This window comes from Meleagris gallopavo, chromosome 9 (assembly GCF_000146605.3).
Source record: "Meleagris gallopavo isolate NT-WF06-2002-E0010 breed Aviagen turkey brand Nicholas breeding stock chromosome 9, Turkey_5.1, whole genome shotgun sequence".
NCBI lineage: Eukaryota > Metazoa > Chordata > Aves > Galliformes > Phasianidae > Meleagris > Meleagris gallopavo.
In genome coordinates, this window is record NC_015019.2 from 16,742,956 (window position 1) to 16,765,021 (window position 22,066).

Below are 22,066 nucleotides of genomic sequence, written 5' to 3' on the forward strand. Positions count from 1 at the left end.
TCCCTTGGTCTAATTTCCCTCCTTTCCTGAATTTCACCAGCACTTTGCTTTCTCCACACGTTCTGTCATCTCACTTCTTAATTACGGTTTTCTTTCCAGGCTGGATGTGTGAGGGACCTGAATCCCAACTTGTGGGTAACGGTGTGGACCTCACATGGGATGGGTCGCTAGCAATTAATTACCGGCACGCTCACAAGTGAGAGTAGTAGTGTAACAAGTTGTTTCCTTGCAGAAAGCAGCTTCCCTGTTAGTGAGCAGCACAGTGGCACCCTAGCTACTTGCTTTCCTGTTGCTTTTCCATCTTGCTGAGCGGCTGCCAAACATGCCCAGCCCAGGGCCCTTGTGCCATGGAGGGTGATGATGCAAAAAAAAACCCAAACAACATTGCTCTCATTGTGGCAATTTCAGCCTTGCTTCTCTTGTTTCCCCTGGAGGTCACTGCCTTTGTTGGAAGCAGTTGTGAGCCATCTCAGGAGAGGGCTCTGTGCTGAAGTGTGGCTATATGGCAGTTACCTGCCCATGGCTGCCTGGAATTTTCCTGCTAAAAGGAGGTGTGCAAACTGCTCCTCTTAGGGTCCTCCTTCTTTGGCAGGGATGCCAGGTAGCAACTGTTTATTTGTTTGAGCAAGATCTAAAAGATAAAAATGTAAGGCTGCATTTGGAACTCTTTGTGAGCAGGAGGATGCCTGTTGCTTCAGCAGACTCAGCTGCTAAGGTTGCTGGACTTGGGGAATGCACTGTGCTGACATCCTATGCAGGAAACTGTCTGCCTTTGTGCAGTATGAGTGCACCAGTGATGTGCACAGTGGCTGTGAAAGGAGCTGCCAGGACAGAAGGACAAGGAGGATTTCATTCCTAATATGTATGAGATTGTTGTGCTGTTATTGTTTTGCTTTTTTTGTTCAGATTCCAGAATTAATCTGCGTTGACTCAGTACTTGAAACACTTTTTCAGTGCCTTAGAGATGTGATAAACAGCTGACAGATGTTTTGTGTTTTTTCCTTTTCTTCTAGCATCTACCCAAATATGCAGAGCTGCTTGTGTTCACAAAGTGTAGTCACAGTGGGATTTGTTACGATATCTCTCTGTATTGTCTCGATCATTGCAGAGATCTTAAAAATTGAATAAGAACTTTTAAAAATGGATTTGACAAAGAAGTAATTAAAAGCAAAGAATAAAGATTAACACAGATTTGGAATAATTCCTCTAAAACTGCAGTTCTTGTCCTTAAGCACTAGCCAAGTGTGTTTTGCACAGTGAGAAGATCCACAGCTAACTTTTTATCAGCACTTCGATTACCTGGCTTTTTCAATCCAACAGCAGAGTAGCTCTGGAGGGAGAGAGGGGTGAGGGGTGTTTTCTACTCTTTTGCCACTAATTTGGACAAGGTGACAAAACACTATGTTCCATGCAAAGTGAAAATGGGGCTTTCCTGTTGCTCAATCCCTTGCTAAAGCTCAGAATCAAAAACGCTTTTTTTGAACCCTGTCTACAAGTCTTACGAGTCTTAGTCTGGAGAAGAGGAGACTCAAGGGAGACCTCATTGCACTCTACAACTTCCTGAAGGGAAGTTGTGATGAGGAGAGTTTTGGCCTTTTCTCCTATACAACAAACAGGACCTGAGGAAATGACCACAGAGGACATTTAGGTTAGACATAAGGAAAAGCTTTTTCTCTCAGGGAGTGCAGGCACTGGAATGGCTGCCCAGCGAGGTGGTGGAGTCGCCGTCCCTGGCAGTGTTCAAGAGGCGTCTGGATGAGGAGCTGTGAGATGTGGTTTAGTGCTTGTGGTAGCAGTGGTGATGGGAGGACGGTTGGACTAGGTGATGTAGGTCCTTTTCAACATTGTGATTCTATGATTCTGTGAGTGGCTCATGGGAGATGGGGAGAAGAGAGAATGGGAATGAGAGAAGAAAAAAGAATTTGAAATTTTTTTTCAGACTGTGTGTTGTTATCCTTTAGCTCTCTGGAATGCCACAAAACTTTTTTAAGCATCTACCGTTTGTTACTTGGCAGAGAGTCTGAGACTTGACTTTGTGTACAACAGGCTGACAAATCAGTGCAACAACAAACCTACCAGAAATTACATGAAAAAGAATTATGAAGACATCAAATAACTAACAGATTGCTCATAGCCAATATTCCTAATTCAGTGATAAAGGACTGGAAAGAGGGACTTGCTGGAATTGTGTCTCTTGTCTTTGCAAAGGAGTGGACCTCAGGGTGGGCTGTGTTAGATCTAGATGCAGAAGAGAATCCAGCTAGGTAAGGATCTGCTTGAAGGGTGAGCAAGGTGTTGTGTCAGTAATTTTGCATCTTGCTTTGAGGCACTGCAGCACTTTTTCTAGTCTGTGTCTACACACAGTGGAAAGATTGAATTTTATTTGTACGAATGTCAGCTGGGATGTTTGGGCTATAGGAAGCTATTCTCAGAATGATCCTTTATTAACAGGGATCACCCAGTGTGTGCAGCATGGATGGGAGAAAGGTTTCTCCAAAAGCCAGTGGTCAGAGCAGGTGTTGCAATGAGTGGCAAGATGAGGAAGGGTTGCACCGCTCCTCCTGTTTTGTGGTCCAGCACTTTTGTGCAAGTGTCACAATGTTCATTTAAATCTCTAACTGCCTGTGCTTTTTATTTTAGCCTAGTGTTGTAAGAGCAATACTTTTGCTCTCCATCTTTCCATAAAGTACATGACTTTTTTTTCTCTAAAAAATTATTTATTCATTTACGCATTTAGTGGTGCAGCTGATTGCTGTGTAATCCTCAAACATTTCTTGCTACTTCTAAGTGAATTTTTAATGGTCAGATGGATTGCTTAGGAGGGACATTGCCATGCAAATTACACAATCAGCCGAATCTCAAATTGGAGCTGTGCTTTAGTAGCAATTAACTGGGAGTTACTTCTGTTTTCTGCAGTCCATAGGTATTACTACCGGTTCTTCTCTGAGTAGCATTAAAGGCTTCATTAAAATCGAGTTGGTCACATCAACTATTTCTGAATGATGTGTTTCCTTGAGTTTATGAAAGAAGAGCTTATCTAGCCATGTTGTCAAGGCTGCACCAAATTGAGTATTAAAATAAGTGATATTTTGATGTCAACATGCTGATGTAAGTAGTGCGCTGTATGTACTGACTTGATGTGTTGACCGTGACTGTTTCAGATCCTGTGGTAACCCTTGGAAGTTACATGCATGCCTTTGAGAGAACTGAGGTTGCTGTTAAATTTCAAGAAGAAAAATCACTGTATCACTGCTTTCTCTTGATCTTGAATGGTCTTGAATTATTAAAGAGCCTCTTAAACAGTGCAGCCTAGTTTCCAAGTTCTGTAACTTTTAAACAGCATAACCATTGTGAAATTTCGTTCTGGAATCATTTTGACAATCTTTTCTGCATCACTAAGTTGCAAAAATTGAATGTTTTTCTTGTTTCAGAAATGCTTTATCTTAATTAAAAATAATAGTTCTATGTACACGATGGTAGTGTGAATTCAGGCTAACCAGCGTTTGAACAACACTTACTTATGCTTGGCTAAGTATGAGCAGCTGCAATACTGGCTGTGTCAGCTGACAAAACCTGACTTACTGTGGTGCTTACTTAAATTATGTGGGGATCCAGGTAGTTGTAAATACCACTGGGGTCTGAAAGTATTTCTTATGCTGCTTGTGAGCAGGAATCAGACTTTATTGTGAAAGAAGATGATCCAAACTTGGAACTGCTTAAAAAGAAAAACAAAAAACAACACCTATGTTGTGCAGCTTTGACAATGAATAAGAAGATTTTGAAATAATGATGTTGAGATGGCACTTCTGTCCTTTTCTTTGGGTTAGATGTTTTCATACAGGAAACATCTCACGTGTTTCTCTAGGATGCAGGTGGTGATGATGCATGATGTTGGCCACAGACTTGCCCTTGGCACAGTGAAGCCAAATGAGGACTACAGTTGTTCATAGCTGTTGTTAATATCCCTCTTGTTAACATCAGGGAAGTGGCATGTCTCTCTGAGTCCTAGGTCTGAGTTGCTCTGTTCTCTTGTGCGTAAGTGATAAGTGAGCTTTGTATACCAAAGGGGAATGTTGCAACAGGAAGATCAGTCCAGCCCTGCCTCCCCACACGTACAGACATGGCCATGTTTCAGCTGGCACGGGGTACGGTCCTGCTGCAGCACCGCTGACAGGCTGTGCTTGAAGCTGGAGTCTTGGCTGTGGGACAGCTTCAGGTCTTGCAAATCACTGGGAGCTCCATCTGACACAGAGGCCTTTGTGTTCTGGGTGATTGTTAATGTTTACAGCGATACGAGTTGAGCCAGCTAGTGACTTGTGCTTTGTACGTAGTGCAGTGACAGAGATGCTGTTTTCCCACTCTGTAAAGCTTTCACAAGGAGAGCTGACCTTTATCTGGCTCTGAGGGAAGGATCCTCAGAGGGATCCTTTTTTAGTGAAAGGCACAGCCCCTCCACATCTGATACCTGGCTCGTGCTGCTGGACAGGACTGGCTGAAGGCAGGCGTGGGAACGCTGCCTGAGAGGACGAGTGGGGCCGGGCGTATTTGGTGGTGTGGGCTGGGGATTGTCTCTGCCCATACGCGAGGGTTCCACTGACTTGTGGGATAACAAGCACAGTGTGGTATTTCGATGGCTGTTGTTGGCTGTGAGCTAATAGGGATGCCCTGATTGATACATGGTTTGCTTCTGTGTGGAGCTGCTTCAGCAAGGGCTGCAGGAAGCAAGGAAGAAGGAGAGCAGTAATTAATTTTGATTCTTCTGCAAAGCAGTGTCCCGTGGCCTCTGGTATATTCACAGCCAGTTTTCCTGCTAGTGTATTTGCCACAGATTAAACCACGCTATTTCAACCTTTAGGTATAATTACATTAAAAGAGGCAGTTTCAGGTTCCAGGCTCCTGGACAGTGCCAGAGGTACAGAAAAGTCCTTTGGGAGTCTGTCCTGGGGTGCTCAGGTACAGAGATGTAACAAAGAAACACAATCTGGCACTTGTAAACCTTCCTGTGGTTGCTGATGGCCCAGCCTCCAGTCTGCTGTGGTCCCTGCCTCTTCCCGTTCTGTCCGGTGCTGACTGTGGCAGCTGCAGGGTGCAGTAAGCCCGGTGTGGCTGAGGCCCAGCAGCCCTCCTGGTGCTCTCAGGACCTCAGAGCTCCCACCAGGCTGTTCATGTGCTGATTCAGTACCTGAAGGGCTGTGTACATCTGTGCCATGGGGGCTGGAGGTCCACACCAAGCGGCTTTGCACCCTCCTGTTGTGGAACTTTTCCAGTGAGGGTCAATTTTAATAGTTGGGTTCCGCTCTGTGAGAGGAATTAAGCATAATAACGTGTTAGCCTAGGCTGCTACCTGCCGGAGTCAGACAGACTCAAGGCTGGGATAAAAAAGATTGTCATCTGATTTTTCCATCTGGATGAGATTGCTCAGTTTGCCTGCAGACTGTCTCTGGGAGCGGCTGCCGCTGCCTCCTTGTGCTGCTGGAGGAGGCAGGCCCTCTAAAAGGGAGGCTGTGGGAAAGCTGGGGAGGGACTCCTCATCAGGGAATGTGGTGGTGGGATGAGGCCGTGGCTTCAAACTAAACAAGAGTAGCTTTAAATTAGATAGAAGGAAGAAATTCTTTACTGTAAGGGTGGTGAGGCCTGGCACGGGTTGACCAGCCAAGTTGTGAGTTCCCCATTCGTGTGGGCACTCGAGGGGTTAGAACTGGATGTCTGTAAAGTCCCTCCCAGCCCATGCCATTCCGAGAAAAACATCATGACAGTGTGCACATCCATCTAGTGTCTCTCAAAAATGCCACCTCTCCCCCAGCTTGCTGCTCGCAGGCCTACCGTGGTTTCAGGCACTGGAAACATTTATGTAAAATGTTTGCATCCTGTTTGTCACCAGTTTATAAGTAGATTAGCAAGTGAATGAAGCAATGGGTGTAAAGAATCTAGTATACTAATGCCAAAATGATGTGACCGGCACTCCATAGAATGAGGATTTCTATTTAATATCTAGAAATTAGAATGAGACCATTCTAGCTGTCTCTACCTGTTCAGTCAAGCTTCCCCGAACAAATTAATTTTGTAGCAAAAACACAAATAGTAATTAGCATGGAAACAGTATTTATTATATTTATCCTCCAGTGGCTACAGTGCCTCAAGACTTAATTCTGATTTGCATCTTTCTGTACACAGATGCGGATGTACAGAGAGCTGTAGGATTGCAGCTGGTAAGGCTAACATGTCGGATGTGCAGTATGATGGCTGCTTTGGCTTCTCATTTCCTGCCAGTTTGTAACTGTTTCTGGATTTTTTGATTGTAGAGGGAAAGAGGGTTTAGGCAGCAGGGGGAAATGACTTATCTGAACGTCCTTCATCTGGATGTGATTTGTTCATTTTGGGCATAAACACTATTCTGATCTTCTATTTATGTGCTTAAGTCTATAGTTTGCTTCCTTGTTAGTTTTATTTTTAACTGCAAGGTTTTTTTGTAAGCAATCCAAGTGGTACTGTAGTGCCAAAGAACCTACGCTTCCTTGGTGAAGCAATTATCACAGTTGGCAGAAATAGAACTGTCTACAAATGACACAAATACAATAAAGTATAGACCAGTGGTAGAGCCAATCAATCTTCAGAATTGACTTCTAAGGATTTATTATTATTATTATTTTGCAATTTCAATTTATTTTCTAGTAAAATAAGCAAACCAGGCTGTTGTTCAACTTCTAGCCTAACCTGCAGGTAATTATTTGAAATCAAGTAATTTCTAATCTCCAACTCCCCCTCGTTGTGTGTGGCTTTTTGGATGGGCAGTGTGTCAACTGCTAACTAAATTTCAGATTTTAAGAAGGCTTTTAGTCATATAAGTCAGGATGATAAAATGCGACTTAATGGGGAATGGTCCTTTACTGCAGGCTTGGTCGATAAATTAAATAGATTAATTAAGTTGAGCTGTCAGGAGTAAAGCCTGTTACAAAGTCAGGCCAGTGGAGTTGGCCATTTAGAAGAGGCAAAAACTCATCAAAAAGAGGCTGCTTTTAATGGACTGTTCTGGAGAGCATGTGAGTGAGCAAGTACCTGAAAAGTCGAGTAGCGTGTGAGTGCCTGTCGTCTGATCACAGGCACTCTGAAAGGAGACGAGTGCGTCTGTGCGTAGGCATTACATTTACTTATCAAGCTCCTGGAAGTTTTGAACTTCAAGTTCTGAGGAAATGAACTGACTTGTGATGCGCATGTATAGTCTTGGATATCTTCAGTTATTTTTTAATCTTCACTGAGCAATTTTTTTTTTTTTTAATGCACATCTACGTGTGTGTGTATATACAGCTCTCATCACTGCTCATTGTAGAGCCCTGCTGTCCTGGCCTGTGCGAGTCCTGAGGCAGTGCAGCAGGCTGCTGTGGAGGTGACCCTGCCGCTGAGCCGGCTCTCCTCCATCCTGCAGTAGCCAGCATTTGGGAGGGATGGCCAGCAGAGTGAATTGCCTGCTTGCTGAGAAGCAGAAGCTCACAGGGACTCCATAGCTTTTGTTTTCCCATGTACCTTATGTTGCTGACGGATGGTGCCGGCATTTCTCTAGCTGTTCTGACTGGTGGCTGAGGGAGCTGTGATGTGGATGTGCCCCTGAGGGATGGTCCCCATGGGGATGTGGCAGAGCAGCAGCTCCCTGGGGCAGAGGAGCTGCTTTGCCATCGGCCTCCTTGCTCCCACGTATTTCTCTGCTGGTGCATTGGGAGCGAGGTGTTGTGCGCTTCCCAGTGCAGAAGGCGAGGCAGTACATATCACTGCAGTCAAGATGCTTCTCTGTTTTGGTACTTCCAGTTTAGCTGTAAAGCCCTGACCATATGGATGTACTCCTACAGTCACTCTGGAGACAAACTGAGAATAAAATGAGCTGTATGCAAGTGCTATAAGCCTCTGTAAATGAAACCTGCCTGACAAACCAGAAACATGCCTTTTTGGTGTATAACAAAAATAAAATTTTCTCCAGACATCGAACCTTATGTATGTTCAATACTTGTTGATTAAATAGTTGAGAGTTTGAAACAGCAAGGAAGCAAGCCAGGGTCTCTGATGCTACATTGATGATCTGTCAGGAGAGACGTGGGAGAATTCAGAGCTAGAGAATTGTGCCTGGCTCTGCAGGAGAGGCTAAGAAACTTTCCTGGTTCTGAGAAGGCCTTGGGGTGGTAGGATGCAAGGAGGAGCAAGAACTTGCTCTTTGTTTACTCAAGGCTTTTGAGGTCAGATGGAAGGGAAGAACTGGGGTACAGGGGAATGCCTGACTTGGACCACTGAAATGCTAATCAGCAGCTGTGGTGGGAGAAGATGAAAACAAGAGTTGTGCCTGATGGTAACTTGTTTTTGCAGCAAACAAAGAGTTACTGGATTGCTTCCCATGACTGCTCAGGGAGACACTAAGAATTAGTGCCCCTTGCTGTGGCTGGGCTTTTCTCCTGAGGGCTATGGGCAGAATTTAGAAATACTCGCAAGTGACTGAAGCACCTCAGCTGTTAGGTGAGCTGAGCTCCCACAGCTCAATGCTTTGGTGATGCCAGTCTGTGGGATCTCGATGAATACCTTACAAAAGGCCCTGGTACTTTGGCTGTAGGAAAGATGGGCTTTCTTTTTTTTCCTTATGCAATTATCAGCAGCTGTGAAGAATGATGTAATCCGCGTGCCGTATGGAGCACCTATATATAAAAACCTGACATATGGATGTTGTTAAGTTCTCAGAAGATTCCACATGCTTGAAATCACCCACGTTTTAAAAACACTGTTTGGGAATTATTTGTTGAGGTGTTATGTTGAATTCCCAGACATGAAACCAGGAAAATGATGCTGGAAATATTTGTAGCATGCAGCCAGTTCTGAATTCCTCATTTTTGCAGCAGCACAGCTGGCTTTGAGAAGGATGCCCTTGGGTGAATGTTTTCATGATGGCTGTCTGTTACTGGATCCATTAACCTGGTGAGTCAGAACCCGTTTGTGCTTGCTGGCGTTAGCCAGACCTTTCCTTTATCCTTTTTTGTCTCCTGGTCCAGGCTGCTGGCTGAACAGCCTGCCAGGCAGCGCTCTGCTGGCGCCCAGAGTGAGCAAGCAGTTGAGCTATGGATGGAGCATATCAACTCCATGCACACAGCAAATCAGGTTGGGTGAGCAAAGGGTGAGGATCAAGGAAGGTGTGTATGAATGGGAGGCTTCTAAGCTTTATTCACTGTTTGAGAAGCCTTTCCCAAGCACTGTAAAATACAGTTGAATACTACACAAATGCTTCACACTCTTGTCCCTGAGAAAGACAGGTAGAAGTGGATCCATCAGATCTCCTGATTTCTGGCCTTGTTTGAAGTAAGTGTGAAGTGAAAGCTCTGCCTGTACCTCGAGAATCAGGGTCTGGGGAATGCTGCCTCCTTAAGTACCATTCTCCTGCCTGTGCCTGCTGAGCTCCCTGCTCCCACACCGCCCTTCTTGCAGGGCAGCACAAGGGATGTGCTGTCCCCAGATGTTAGTACCAGTCCTGTAAGTTTTCACTCAAGTCATCTCAAATTGCTGCTGTCCTCTCTGTCAGTTCTGTTCTGGTGGGATGGCAGGGGATTGACAGTGATGTGAATTGTGCTTTCTGAAATGCTTAGTGTGGGGTTTCTGTGATGCCGAGTAGCAGCAAGCAGCATGCTCTGGTATTTGTTTATTTAGGAGCTGTACTTACAGGTGTACATAAGCCCCTTCCTCTCTAGAGAGCTGTTGAGGTGAAGTTAATTCCATTACCAGTAAGCATTTGTTGTGATCCATGAGGCAACAGGAGAGGGAGCCTACAGCAGGTGCCTGTACATCACTTCAATCTGTAATCAACCTGTTACGACTCTTAGTTCATAGCGACGTCTTAGTTATTTGCATGTGCTGTGCTACAGTGGATTATGCTTGCTTAAAATCCTTTGGAGGAAAGAAACATTCTGGCTTTTATTTGAAATGAAAGCCGTTCCCTAGAGTCGTGTCAGCTGCAGAAATCCAGACCCCAGCACAAGTGTCTGCATTAGAATCCAGGCTTTGGGCTGCATTACAACAGTGTAACTTCGCATGTCACATACAGAGAATGCAGAGCAGCAGCACAAGCACTTAAAAGATTGCATCCGTACTTTGAAATGGAGAGGCTTTTGAAATTGTGGGGCTGCAGCGAGCCGAAAAGAAACAATTATCTCCTCTCTTTGCCTTTCCCAGCCCCCTTCCTCCAGGCTCTGTCAGTTGTGAGCTTTAAACTTTATCTGAAATGATCTGCTTGTCTCTTGGTAGTCTTCTCCATATTTTAATTGGGTCTGGCAGGTAAGGCATAAAGTCAAAGAACTGGAAATAACCTGTGAAACTGAACGGTGGAGCCAGAAAGGCGCCTTCATTTAATGGTGGTGATGGCAACTGCTGGATTTTTGGAAGGATTTGTAAACTCATGATTACTTCATGCTAAGTCACACAAAACTTCTAAGGCCTTTGAACATGAGCAGGGATGGGAGAGTCTGCGAGGAGAGTGACAGCGCTGTGCTGGGAGGTGCACACTGTTGCTGTGCACTGTGCTGGCAGCAAGCCACGCTGATGGGTTAATGGGTTGCTTTGCATTTAGGATCAAAGTCCTACTCTTTGGGTGAGGTGTTATATGCGTTATACGCGTGTTACATGTCTATGCATGTGTTACACATGTACACATACACACAAGGTGTGTACAGCACGATCCCCCAGACGGATATCAATCTCCCCTGTTCTGCCTGGGTTTCATAGACCACTCATTGCCATGATATAGAAGTGCCTTTTGTTCCCTTAGTAAGCTAAAGAAACTCCTGTTTCATATTGGTTTGTTTTCTCTCAGTTCCTTCTGGAGAATGTGTATTTGAGAAGTACGTGTGTCTTATAGGGATGGTTTTATCCAAGCAAATCTTGAAGTGGAAAGGATTAGGGTTTATGGTAAGGTCACAGTTCCTGGGGCATTTCATTCATCAGATCAGCTCACCCACCTTCTCTCTTGCCTTGGCAGGTAAATGCATGTTTCACATATAAACACAAGCATACTACCTACTGAACCTGGGTTAGAAGCTGTGTCTGTGTTTTGACTCAGCCAAGATGAGCTAAAGAGCAATTATAAACCACACAAAGAGTTTTGGACTGAACACTGCTGAAGGCTCTTTTTGCACGCATCCTCTGCCCTTGCTCTACTCTTGGCTATGGAACTGAAGCAAAAGGAGGAAGGCTGTTCAGATTTATGGTGCAAATGACCGAAGTTCTGGTGAGATGAGCAGGGCGTGGTGACTGGAGGCTTGGGGAACAACTTCAGGATTCACGTCCTTTGTGGATCTCTGCTTAGTGCTGTGGAAGGTCTTTCAGGATCTGAGCGATGATGAAGCATGTGCCAAAGGTGGGGAGGGACAGTAGCAGAGATGCCATGGATGGTGGGTGCACCAGTCTATGTGTCACGAGCAGGTTCTGGGTGCTTCAGATTCCTCTTGTTCAGTTTGGGACCGTGCGCACTGTTCGTTGTGCACACTTGGACAGAATTACCAGTTTCCTCAATGATTTTCTGAGGTGTTGATTCCAGTAGCAGGGAGTGATGCTTTGCAGATGGTGATTAACTTCTCCTTCGCTTGAGGAAATTCTGCTGTGCTTCTGCCTTCCTGCCCTGCTGGGGAAAGCAGTGGCCGGGGGCTGTCTCTGGGCATCTGTTCTGTTGCTCCTGCAGCTGATACTGGTGGGTCTTGTGCATTGGGAGCACAAAGAGGTGAGTGGGTGTCTGTGAAAGCCTTGCTTTGAGGAACTTCAGTAGCATCCTGAGAAAACTCCAGGGACTGAAGCCACTTGTGGTGCTCGGGGACATGATTTAGTGGAGTGTTGTTAGAGTAGTGTGGTTAGGTGTTAGGTCGTAGTTGGACTGGATGATCTTAAGATCGTTTCCAACATGAGCGATTCTATGATTCTCTCGCGCTGCCTGTGCCGGTGAGAGGAGGAGCTGCTCTCTTGCTCCTGATCCTGCTTTGGTGCCACACTTTGTCCGTGAATTCTTCTACTCCCTGCAGGAAGTGAAGCAGTATTCAAGTGTACAGCTCTTAGCTGTGCAGCTCTTAGTGTTTTATAAGAGCAGAGAAGATGTGTTCTGTAAGGCAGTGTCAGCCTGTGGGTAAATGTTAGGTTCCCAGGGCTGGCACAGCGTACTGACGAGCAATCCATGCAGCAGGCTGGAAGACTGCACCCCTGTTTTCACTGAAGGATGCCCCATTTACAGAAGTGTTAAACATTTTCATAAGGCTTTGGTTTGTCCTCAGATTCCCACCCACACAGCTCTAATTAAAATACAGATTTTCCCATCTATGATTAATTTTTGTTTTCAGGGTAAGCTACAAAATAGTTGAAAAATTAAGATTTATCTCTCTACTGCTTTCCTTCTGCCTTCTTAGTTTGCAAATGAAGGTAGAGTCATTTCATGTCATTTGTCTTCTTAGAACTTTGGCCAGTTTTAATTCAGTAAAAAGCAGTAGTCATTCCTCATATTTATCTGCAAATTACATTGAATCTTGTTGCGCTTCTATTGGGTGGTAATGATTTATATGCCTTCTAATAATTTATCTGATTATGCCAGCTATGTTCAATTTTTAAAGAATTATCAAGTTAATGCTCTTGCGTGGAGGACGAAGAAATCATTTTCATAGTTCTTACTTACTGCAGTATAATCAGTGCCATGTTTAGTTCATTAATGTAGCGGCGTATATGGATCACACAGCCGATTTATTACAGGTATTTAATCTCATTAGACTTGAAGTTGCACAGCTGTGTGTTCAGAGATCTCCTGCACACAGTGTGTGTCACCACGTCGGTGGTTCTGCTGTGTGTGTCCCTGTGTTCTGCAGCCCTGCAAGGGAAGTATCTGTGCTGGGTGTAGATGGGACCGGCGGCTCTGTGTCAGTGGGAAGGATGAATGACAGCATGTCAGGAATCCCAGTGGCAAAACACGTTGATCCCTGCTCTCTTTTTCCTTATTTCCCAGTAATTCTTCCCTGCAAGCCTATGGAGCCCTCTCAGCCCCTTATCTTCAAAGGGCTGACTTCAGGAGGGGAGATAAGCACACACTTTAAGATTAGAAATACTTGCAGCGATTTCAGAGTCGGTTCTGTTCTCGGAGGTAAACAGGAGATTGGTGATGGTGAGGAGGGGCAGAAAGAAACGCTGAAGGACTGAAGGAAAGCAGTTTTTCTATCTGTATATCCAATACCTGTGAAGCTTCAAGTGTCTCTCCCTTCCTGTGTGGACTGTCTGCTCGGTCTCTTTGCTCTCCCTTTTGGAAACTGCCTAACTCCTGGATAATGTGCCTCCCACGACAGCTGACAAAACACAAAGAAGTGGGAAGATGCTTCAGCTTTAGAGGGAGAACTCTGTGAAATAATAATGTACTTCTTCTTGACTTGTATATTTGGAGAAGCACTGGAATGAAGTGATTGCGTGAGTGCAAATAACCTCCAACTTTTTAGACTAACTCTTGGAAAAATACTGTTTCTTTCTGAATACGTTGGCACCAGTTAGCACAGGCTGGATGCTGCCCACGCCTGTTCCCGGCTGTCAGGTTTGTGCTGCCATAGTGCAGGGCCGTGCTTGGGAACGGGCTGCTCTAACACCTCTTTTCTTTGGCTTTTTGACATTATTTGGTTATTAAAGACAGCTGTGTGTGCACAGGCACATCTGTGGGCCTGCTGAAGTGTAAAACCTCTTCACAGCAACGTTTAATTCACATTGACGTATTTTTGCTTCAGTCTGATACCTGGCTGCAGTCTGGCATGTCTTTTGGCTCTTTGCTGTTTTACAGATGGCATGTAGCAAAAAGCTGAAAGCAAGGAATGCCCTCTGTGATCTGCAGAGGTGTGGTGTGAGAAATGGGGCTACCAGGGCTGTCCCTGCAGCCGCTAAGGGCTGGCTGTGCTTCAGCAGTTCCTCCTTGCTTGCTGATGCTCTCCTTTAAGTTGTTTTTACATTTACAGTCCTACAACCTCTTAGTTACCAGAGCAGCTGATGCTTTGCTAAGAGGCTGGTTTCAGCCTCATCTTTTCACATGCTTGTTAATTAGGGAGCACGACAGTCCTGTGCTAGATTTCCTTCTGCATCCCCATGAACAGAAAGGCCCACTTCTACAGGAGCTGCCTTTTGTACCTTGAGAGTGTTTGGGTTTGTGCAGCTGTGCACTGAAACACAGCTGATGACAGCTCCTGGAGCTCCCAAGGTCAATTTTGGTGCACACATGACAGCACCTGTCTGCAGAGCCCTGGGAGCAAGCACGTGCTACAGCCCTGCACCAGCACCTATAGGGCCTTTCCCTGCCGCCAGCCCTGCAGCACAGCGTGCCCATGGGTGCTCTACTCGCAGCTTCCTCCCAAACCTTGGCATTCTTCCTGCGTCCGTAGTGTCTTTTTTTTTTCTTTTTTTCCTGGAGATGTGAAATGTTTGTTCCCTGTGTGCTGGCCTCTTGCTCGTTTTTGGAAGCAATGTGGAGAACTGCATGGCCGTCTGCTTCTGCTCTCGGCTTGATTAATCTGTTCTTCCACCAGGGCTCTGTTATGAGAGAAGATTAACATTACAGAGGAGATGCTTGTTTGTTGCAAATATTTTGTTTCCTTTCTCTGCTGGGAATAGTGGTGTAAACACCAGGCAATCCGGCTCTAAGTAGCTGAACTGTTGGTCTTGCTATTCCAACTGCTCATCATTACGCTTGAGGATATGGTTACAGCTGGTTATACAGAAATGCCTGAGCCGTACGTTTTACATTCTCAATCAGCACATTATAGATGAACTGTGAAAAATGGAGATAGCTTTTTATGATAATTGGCAGATATTTTCCTTGAAGTCTGCAAGACTCTCAAGAGAAGTTGAATTGCTTGTCTGTAATGTTGTTATGAGCTTTACCGGTATTTATTTAACATACAGGTTATTGCTACTGAGCATTTTTCTTCTGGCTCTCTGTCGAAGGCTGCGTGCTCTGAGCTGGCTCTTGGAATTGGTACTCTCAGCACAATGGTGTGCTCGGAAGACTGTTGTGGTGCAGGGAGCTGCCCCTTGGGTCACTGCCATGGGGCCAGGCACTACCCTGGTAACTACAGCTGGGCACAGTGTACAGCAGGGTCTGGGCACCCCATGGGGCAGGGAGAGCATTCTGACATCTGCAAGGGGATGTCAGAATGACACATGCTGCAGCTGCATGCGAAAGGGACACTTGGGTGGAAAGAGAGAAGCTGTAGTTTAAAGAAATAGCTGAAAATCTTAGCTTATTTGAGGCAATGAAACTCCAGTGCAGCAGGATGAAATCTATGAGCTTTTGTTGCAAAGGACTCAGCTTTTCCTCAGATACATGGGGTGCAGAGGGGAATAAAATCAGATGGGAAATGAATTGCTTTCTGCTTGATCCACCATGGCTTTATGGTGTGCTCTCTGTCCCATTAGCGTGGGAGATCAGTGATTGCCTTTTCCCTCCCATCTGCATCTTAGCAGAGATTTTTGACAGCTGGAGATTGGCAGGAGCACGTATGGAGAATGGCCTATTATTTATTTATTTGCTATTATTTAAAGGACTTGGGGCAAGAAGTCTTTTACAGGCATTAATCACCCACTCTCCATGTCAATGTGGAGCAGTGCTGCTACAGCAAAGAGCTGGCTCTTGGAGAAGTGCTATGTCCTTTCCTGGTGTGATTCCCACTGCTTTGGGAGTGGTGGCAGTGCCAGGAAGGTGAGTGCTGACCTGTATGACACAGATGTGCTTGTGTCAGGAGTTGTGCAGCACTGGTTCTCCATGGTTTGCTCATAGATTAAGTTACACTTTGGAGGCATGATGCCAGTGTCTGGGCTGGTAGCATTGGCTTGGCGACCATTGGATCCCCCATGGTGCGCAGGGCACGATGTGTTGGCAGTACAGACTGCTTTCATCTCACCTGCTGTCGTTTGGGGAGGGCAAGGGAGAGCCCACAGAGCTGCCTCTGTCAGTGCAGTGTTCCTGCAGTGTTGGCTTACAGCCGTATGCCAGAGATGCCCAAACTATTACTCCCCTCCTTCTGGACAAAGCTGTGCAGGAGCAGAGCGATGCAGAGCAGTGTTTCCTAGGGCCGTGCTCTGAGCCCATTGCTCCAGACTCTTTCTTCCAGCAGCTTTTCTGGTCTGGCTGCAAGCCCTGCTCACTCTGGGCTCCCTGAGATCCTTGGGGTGAGTGGGGCACCAGCAGCAAGCTGAGGATGAGCTCTGACTTCTCTGCAGCTCATGCACAAGGGCTTGAAAAGGAGAAACAGCTCTTGGTGGGGATGGGTTCATCAGGCCAGGCCTTGGGGGTCAGGAATCCCAAGGAGGCTGCGGAGCAGCAGGATGTTAAGTAACCACTCACCATGAAGAATGAGCGTTTCTTTTTTATCTCTACTTTTTAAAACGCACTGGTCAACTCCGATGGTCGCCTCCTGCTGCAGAGAGGTCCAACACAGCATAGGACATCCTCTGGCTGCCTCTGCAGTGGTGGGCTGGTGGGCAACTGCTGTGCTCTTCCCACAGCTCCAGGCAGGAGAGCTGGGACTGCTGAGCCCTGTCCCCTGCTGCTGGGTTCCTGCACACAGAATGGTGTCTGAAGAGAGCTGTGCCTGCACCGACAGTAGGACAGATGCCCCTGCCTCGAGGCTTCACCAGCCCAGGCGCCCAGCTGTGGAGCAGGCAGCTGCCCCATGTGCCTGCACACCTGCACTGGTGGGCTTGTGCCCACAGTTATGCATTCCTCAAAGCAGGCTGTTGGTGCTGAAACAGCCAGGAAGCTGGCCCAATAATTCAACAATGTGTGGCTATGTAATTTACTGTGTTGTCCTATATGTTTCTGCAGGAAAGCAGCATCTGTCAGAGTCTCTGCTCATAGATGGTGCCCACTACACAGTACAAGTGTCACTAAATAAATGTCAGGGCAGCAGGCTTGCAGCATTGAGAAGAGAGCTGGAAGTGGATGCTGTAGGCTTACATTTACAAGGCTCTGTCCTATTCTCCGACTGCAGTGAGGTAAAGCAGTAAAGCTGTGGACTAGGACATTCAGAAATGTAACATGAAAACAAAGGGCTGTCAGCCTGTGGCACTGAAGGCTTTTAAAAATTAAAATGCCACCACATTTAGTAGAGTCATCAAAAGTAATGATAAAAAATGTAATTGCTTCTGATGAGACAAATGTTCTATTAAGTAAAGAATATGGTAAATCTCTATTGGCTCTATTGGGTAACCCAGGGAGCTATATTTCTCAGAGTTCAATATGTGAGTGAACTGGAGATGATACGTGCTTAATATCAGCGGTGTGAGAAGCCTCTAATTTCAGTGATTATGAAGAAATCCAAATCCTCTTTGTGATTGTGACCACGCTCCCATCTGAGTTCAGCTTAACTCACGTTTGACATTGAGAGCTCAGTTCCAAAAAGCATCTAGCTGTTAGGTGGCTGGGTGCATGTCTGCATGTTGTATGCTTCCTTTGTCTGTTCTGTGGCCTGAACGCATTCATGCTCTGATTCAGCAGGTCTGTGAGTGCAGGAGGAGCTGCTTGTTGTGCAGTTCCAACACAATTTAATGGACACAGTGTTTTGCTGCTGTTTTTGCTTCTGAATCTGTTAAAATGGAGAAGATGATCACCTTTCAAAACTATCAGATTTGGTGTTTAACCTGTCAAGAACTGGAGTATGTAAACATGCAGCAAGAGTACCAAATGATCATTCATCAGCTGTGACAAAAACAAAAACAGTGAATAATCCTCCGTAATTCTTCTGAGTTTTGAGCTTACCACTTCTTTAGACCTTCCTCATATGCGTGATTTTAAAATAAAAAACAAAAAAACGCAAAATAGAAAATACAAGTATGCTTGCAGCAGTTAGTTGGCAGATATCTTAAAAATAAATAAATAAATAAAAAATGCTGTGATGTAGACGAGGATCGGACATGCTGTGCTAAATTCAGTCGGCGGCTGGAGGCAGTAGGACTCAGCGAGGCAGCGCTGTTTGTAGCAGGAATGAACCTGGCCAGGCAGTCACAAGGTAATGAGTACCAACTAATGCAGTCACTGGTATTGCTGCAGCCTCAAGCAGTAGCCAGGGGAGGTTGAGAGCAAACAGTGTGTACGGCACGGTCCAGCCTTCCACTGCATCAGCCACGAGCCGCCCGAGGTGGCTGGGTTAACGTGTGAGCCACCCATGTCAAGTGGGAGAAACAGCTTTAGGAACAGCTAGAGTGCCTGCAGTTTGCAACTCCTTGGTCTGGGCTCGTGAAGGGTTTGTGCCTTAGCAAAGAGAAACATGAGTCTTTGTATGTGGAAGTGCTGAGTGCGTAGTGTGTAGGTACTATTGTTAGCCACGCTGTAATTGTAGCAATAGAGAGTTTAAAAATAGTATGGCCCTCTGGGAGGAAACTTAAGGTAATGGTGTGAATTAATATATTATATTTATACTGAGAGCATGCTTTTCTTTTAGGCAGGGAGTTGTAGTTGCAGCCTGTTGTGCGTGTGATGTAGATCTCAGATCCACGCGGGGCTTCTCGGGGTGCTGCAGGAAGGGCAGCCGTGGCCGAAGGTGCGGGGAGACCTGCGTGGCCGTGCAAGGCAAGGACTGCTTGCACTGTGAGACTGCGGGGTTTAAATTTAGAACTCCTTGAGACCCAGTGTCAAGTCAGAAATGCGTTGTTCAAAGCGTATAATCAGCTCCGAGTGGCTGCCTTGTGAAATCTCAAGAGTGGAAACTGGCCTCGGGCTAGCAGCCGTCTCTGCCGCATCTTGCTCGAGTGAACTTTAATTTGACTCTTTATCAAGAAAAGCTCTGAGAGAAAGAAGGGGGAAAAATGAATGCAGAGTGAGTTGCATAAAATGGGCTTTGTGTGGCTGAAGCTGGACTTGCCGGGGACTTGGCAAGGACTTCTGTGTGCCCTAAGAGAGAGCAGAGTCCCATTAGAAAGTATGTGGATAGAGGTGAGATGGAGGGGAAGGAAAGCTTGGAGAAATGCAGCAGCTTTGAATTTAAAAGCTCCTTTTGACTTTGCTAGGTTGAAAGCGTGCACAGTTGTTCTGTAAGTGTATTGATTTCAAATTGGGTGGTCAAAATGTGGGATGATTTGGAAGCAGGCCGTGCTCAGTGCATGGTGTTCTGTGCTTCGGCTGCTGACAAAAAGAGCATCTCTGCGAGCACCTACTTGTTGTCTGTTGAGCTCAGCGAAGGATTCAAACACTGCCTGAAACTTCCAGCAGCTTCTGGCTAGGGAATCGTTCTGGGTCATTATCGTGTGAAATCTGGATTATGAAAAGAGATTATCAGTGTTATGAAACTCAGTAAACCTCGTCATGTCTTCCTTGATTTGATGTGGTTTTATTGTAATCTGCTGTGCTGGAGACCAGGAGATATTTTGAGTCAGTGGTGTTCCTCAAGTCTCAGAGTAAAATAAATTAAATATCAGTGACAAATGGAAGTTTAATCTCAGACCAGTTTATAGTCCAGGCAACAATATATTTTGCAGCAACCTGTTGCTCATTTTGGGGGGAGATGCTTCCATTGCGCTGAGCAGAGACTAAATCAAAGGAGCCAGTTAGAGTCTGCAGACCAACTGACATCTGAAAACCAATTTGTTCTTAAATGATTCCAATCATAGTCCGGAAATTGAGCTTTTTGTTGTTTTTATGGATGAAATATTTGATATTTAGCAAACTATGTATTTAGCACGTGTCCATATGTCGATGGCAAACACAAACATTTATATGAAGTAACACTGAAAATCTGTATTCTTCACACATCGGAAGGGTGTCTGAGTCCATTCTGTTTTCCCTGAAGGAATATCAAAATAATTTTCTAAAAGGAAATGGGATTTAAAAGTCATGCTTAGTATTGAGTATTCTAAATATACAGATCTAGTAGAAAAAAATGATTCTCATTTGTTGATTTTCTTCCCCCTGAAGAAAACGGTGAAAAAGGTGACATAATCTCATTACGTGTGTACATACAGAGCACACAGTCCAAAAATCAATTGTGAAGATATACAGGCAGAAATGCGAGTAGTTCAGCGTTTTAAAGAGAAGGAACCAGTGGTACCTGCCCCGACAATTGCAGTCTGGTCAGTGCCAGAATCCTCCCTCGGATTTTTTTTTCTTCTGACATTGAATCATTGTCTTTTCGTCCAAGTCGTTGAAGCACTTGAGAAGCAGGAGGTGTTGATGGTTTGTAAAGGCAGACCTGGTGTGTCTGGTGCCCTGGTGAGGGCTCTGGAAGGCTGCCTTGTGCTGTGGCATGCAGACCCTGCATGGCAGTGCCAGGCTCCCGCCCGGCTGTGCTGCCATGTGGCTCTTCTCCTTGGTTTGTCTGCTGCTGGGATGTTCAACCCTCTGCATCTTCACGTTTCTCAAGCCCTAGAGCAGAAAAACAACCTGGCACAAAACCAACCGTAAGCTGAGAAAGCCCAAAATATCAGCAAGGAAGAAGCATGAGTTATTTTTGAAGTATCTGCTGATACCTCTTTTGTTAGGGAAAAATAGGAGCTTCTGAAAGGTGCTCTGTGAGATGCTGAGGGCTGTCGTGAGGCTCTTGTTCAAAAAGAAATCTTAACTAATGTAAACCATTTGAAGAAGCGTTTTACCAATGAACTTAAAAATAGCTTTAGATGTCTTCTGATCCCACAGGCCCCCCTTTTCCTCCAAAGATGCCTATTTACAAAATTTTCTTATCTCAAAACTAGGTGAATGGTTACTAAAAGTTTTTTTCCCCCTTTGACATCCATATTGGAGGAACAAATTACAATAAATCCCCTTTAGCTTAAAGCTAATAAGAATTAATAATTAAGTCTTTCTTCTTATAGCTGCTTCTCGTGTAAGTCTGATAATTGCATGTGGGTGGAGGCGTGGGGCTGGGACAGGCTGGGCTGCTTTGCCTGTGCTGGAGCCAGCTCCTGTAACTCTTGTCTGGTGCCTACAAGAGGGTGCTAGCGTGGTCCATGCATCCCAAATGTGTGATATAAGAGAGCCCTCTTCATTTCTAGCCAAAATGTAAAGCTGGGAAACGAAGAGATCGCTGCTGTGGTCAAAAGAAGTTAGAATCATCTGATGATAGATCGTATTGTGCTCCTGCACTTTTATTCATTTAGCAGCATGTACCTTAAGGCTAAAGAACCCTGAGCTCTTGGTTGAAGTGGGGAAAGACAGAAAGGGTGGGACGTAGTGGGGTGAATGCGTATTGGCCGGGTGTGAGCATCTGTAACGCCCCACCAGGCTCTGATCTTCCAAGTCTGAGTTCAGCGTTACGGAGAGCGTAATGGATCTGAGGACTTGCTCCTACACACTGCTTTTACTCAGTCAATGGGAAACGAAATGGCAGATGAAACTGCTGCTTTGAGCAAGTTATTTTAAAACTGAAAGCTTTGAAGGTCAGCCCACTGGAGTGACATTTTAGCCAGGGGGGCAGAGAAAAGATCGTTTGGTGAGTGAAGGAGTGAAGCAGAGATGGTCATGACCTTAACAGAGCTGTAAAAGCAAAATGAGACACTGGTAAGCAAGCTCCCAGATTCAAAGAAGGGTTTTATTTTAAATTAGGACCAAAGGAAGCAGTGAGAAAGAAGTTAGAATGTTCCCCTCTTCTTTTTATCGTAAAGAAGTTCACAGTATTGAAAAAGAAACTTCTTTTGAAAAATAATTCAGTTTGGTAACCATTGTTAAATAAATTCTAACTGTTCCTGTATGCAAACAAAATTATCTCTTATCCCTGAAGACGTTCTGTTCTCATCCAATTGTTTTTTCACAGAAGTAATTCAGTTACTTGTGAAGGACCCATCAGAAATCTCTTTTGGAGGGGATGACCACATTAGAGTTTGTTTAAGGCCAGATTTTCAGAGATTTAAAAATCTGATCTTGTACTTGAATGTCATGCTCTCCAGTAGAGCTCCCATGCAACTTGTTGATAACCATCAAGGCCCAGTAATGGATCCTGCAGTCTGGTATGGACTATGGCCAGAGTGCTGCCACTTCTTTTGGGAGAGGCGGGGGCAGCTCACAGGTAAAGCCATGCAATAAGAAGTGCTCCAGTGAGATGTCCTATGGGTTTTTTCGGAGGGT

General features: G+C 45.3%; 1 protein-coding gene across 4 annotated transcripts in view; it reads left to right on the forward strand.

Annotated features, from left to right (window-relative positions):
* Positions 1-22,066, forward strand: part of LOC104912217 (X-linked interleukin-1 receptor accessory protein-like 2) — a 262,419-nt gene that overhangs the window by 71,380 nt on the left and 168,973 nt on the right. The gene's annotated exons all lie outside the window — the stretch shown is intronic.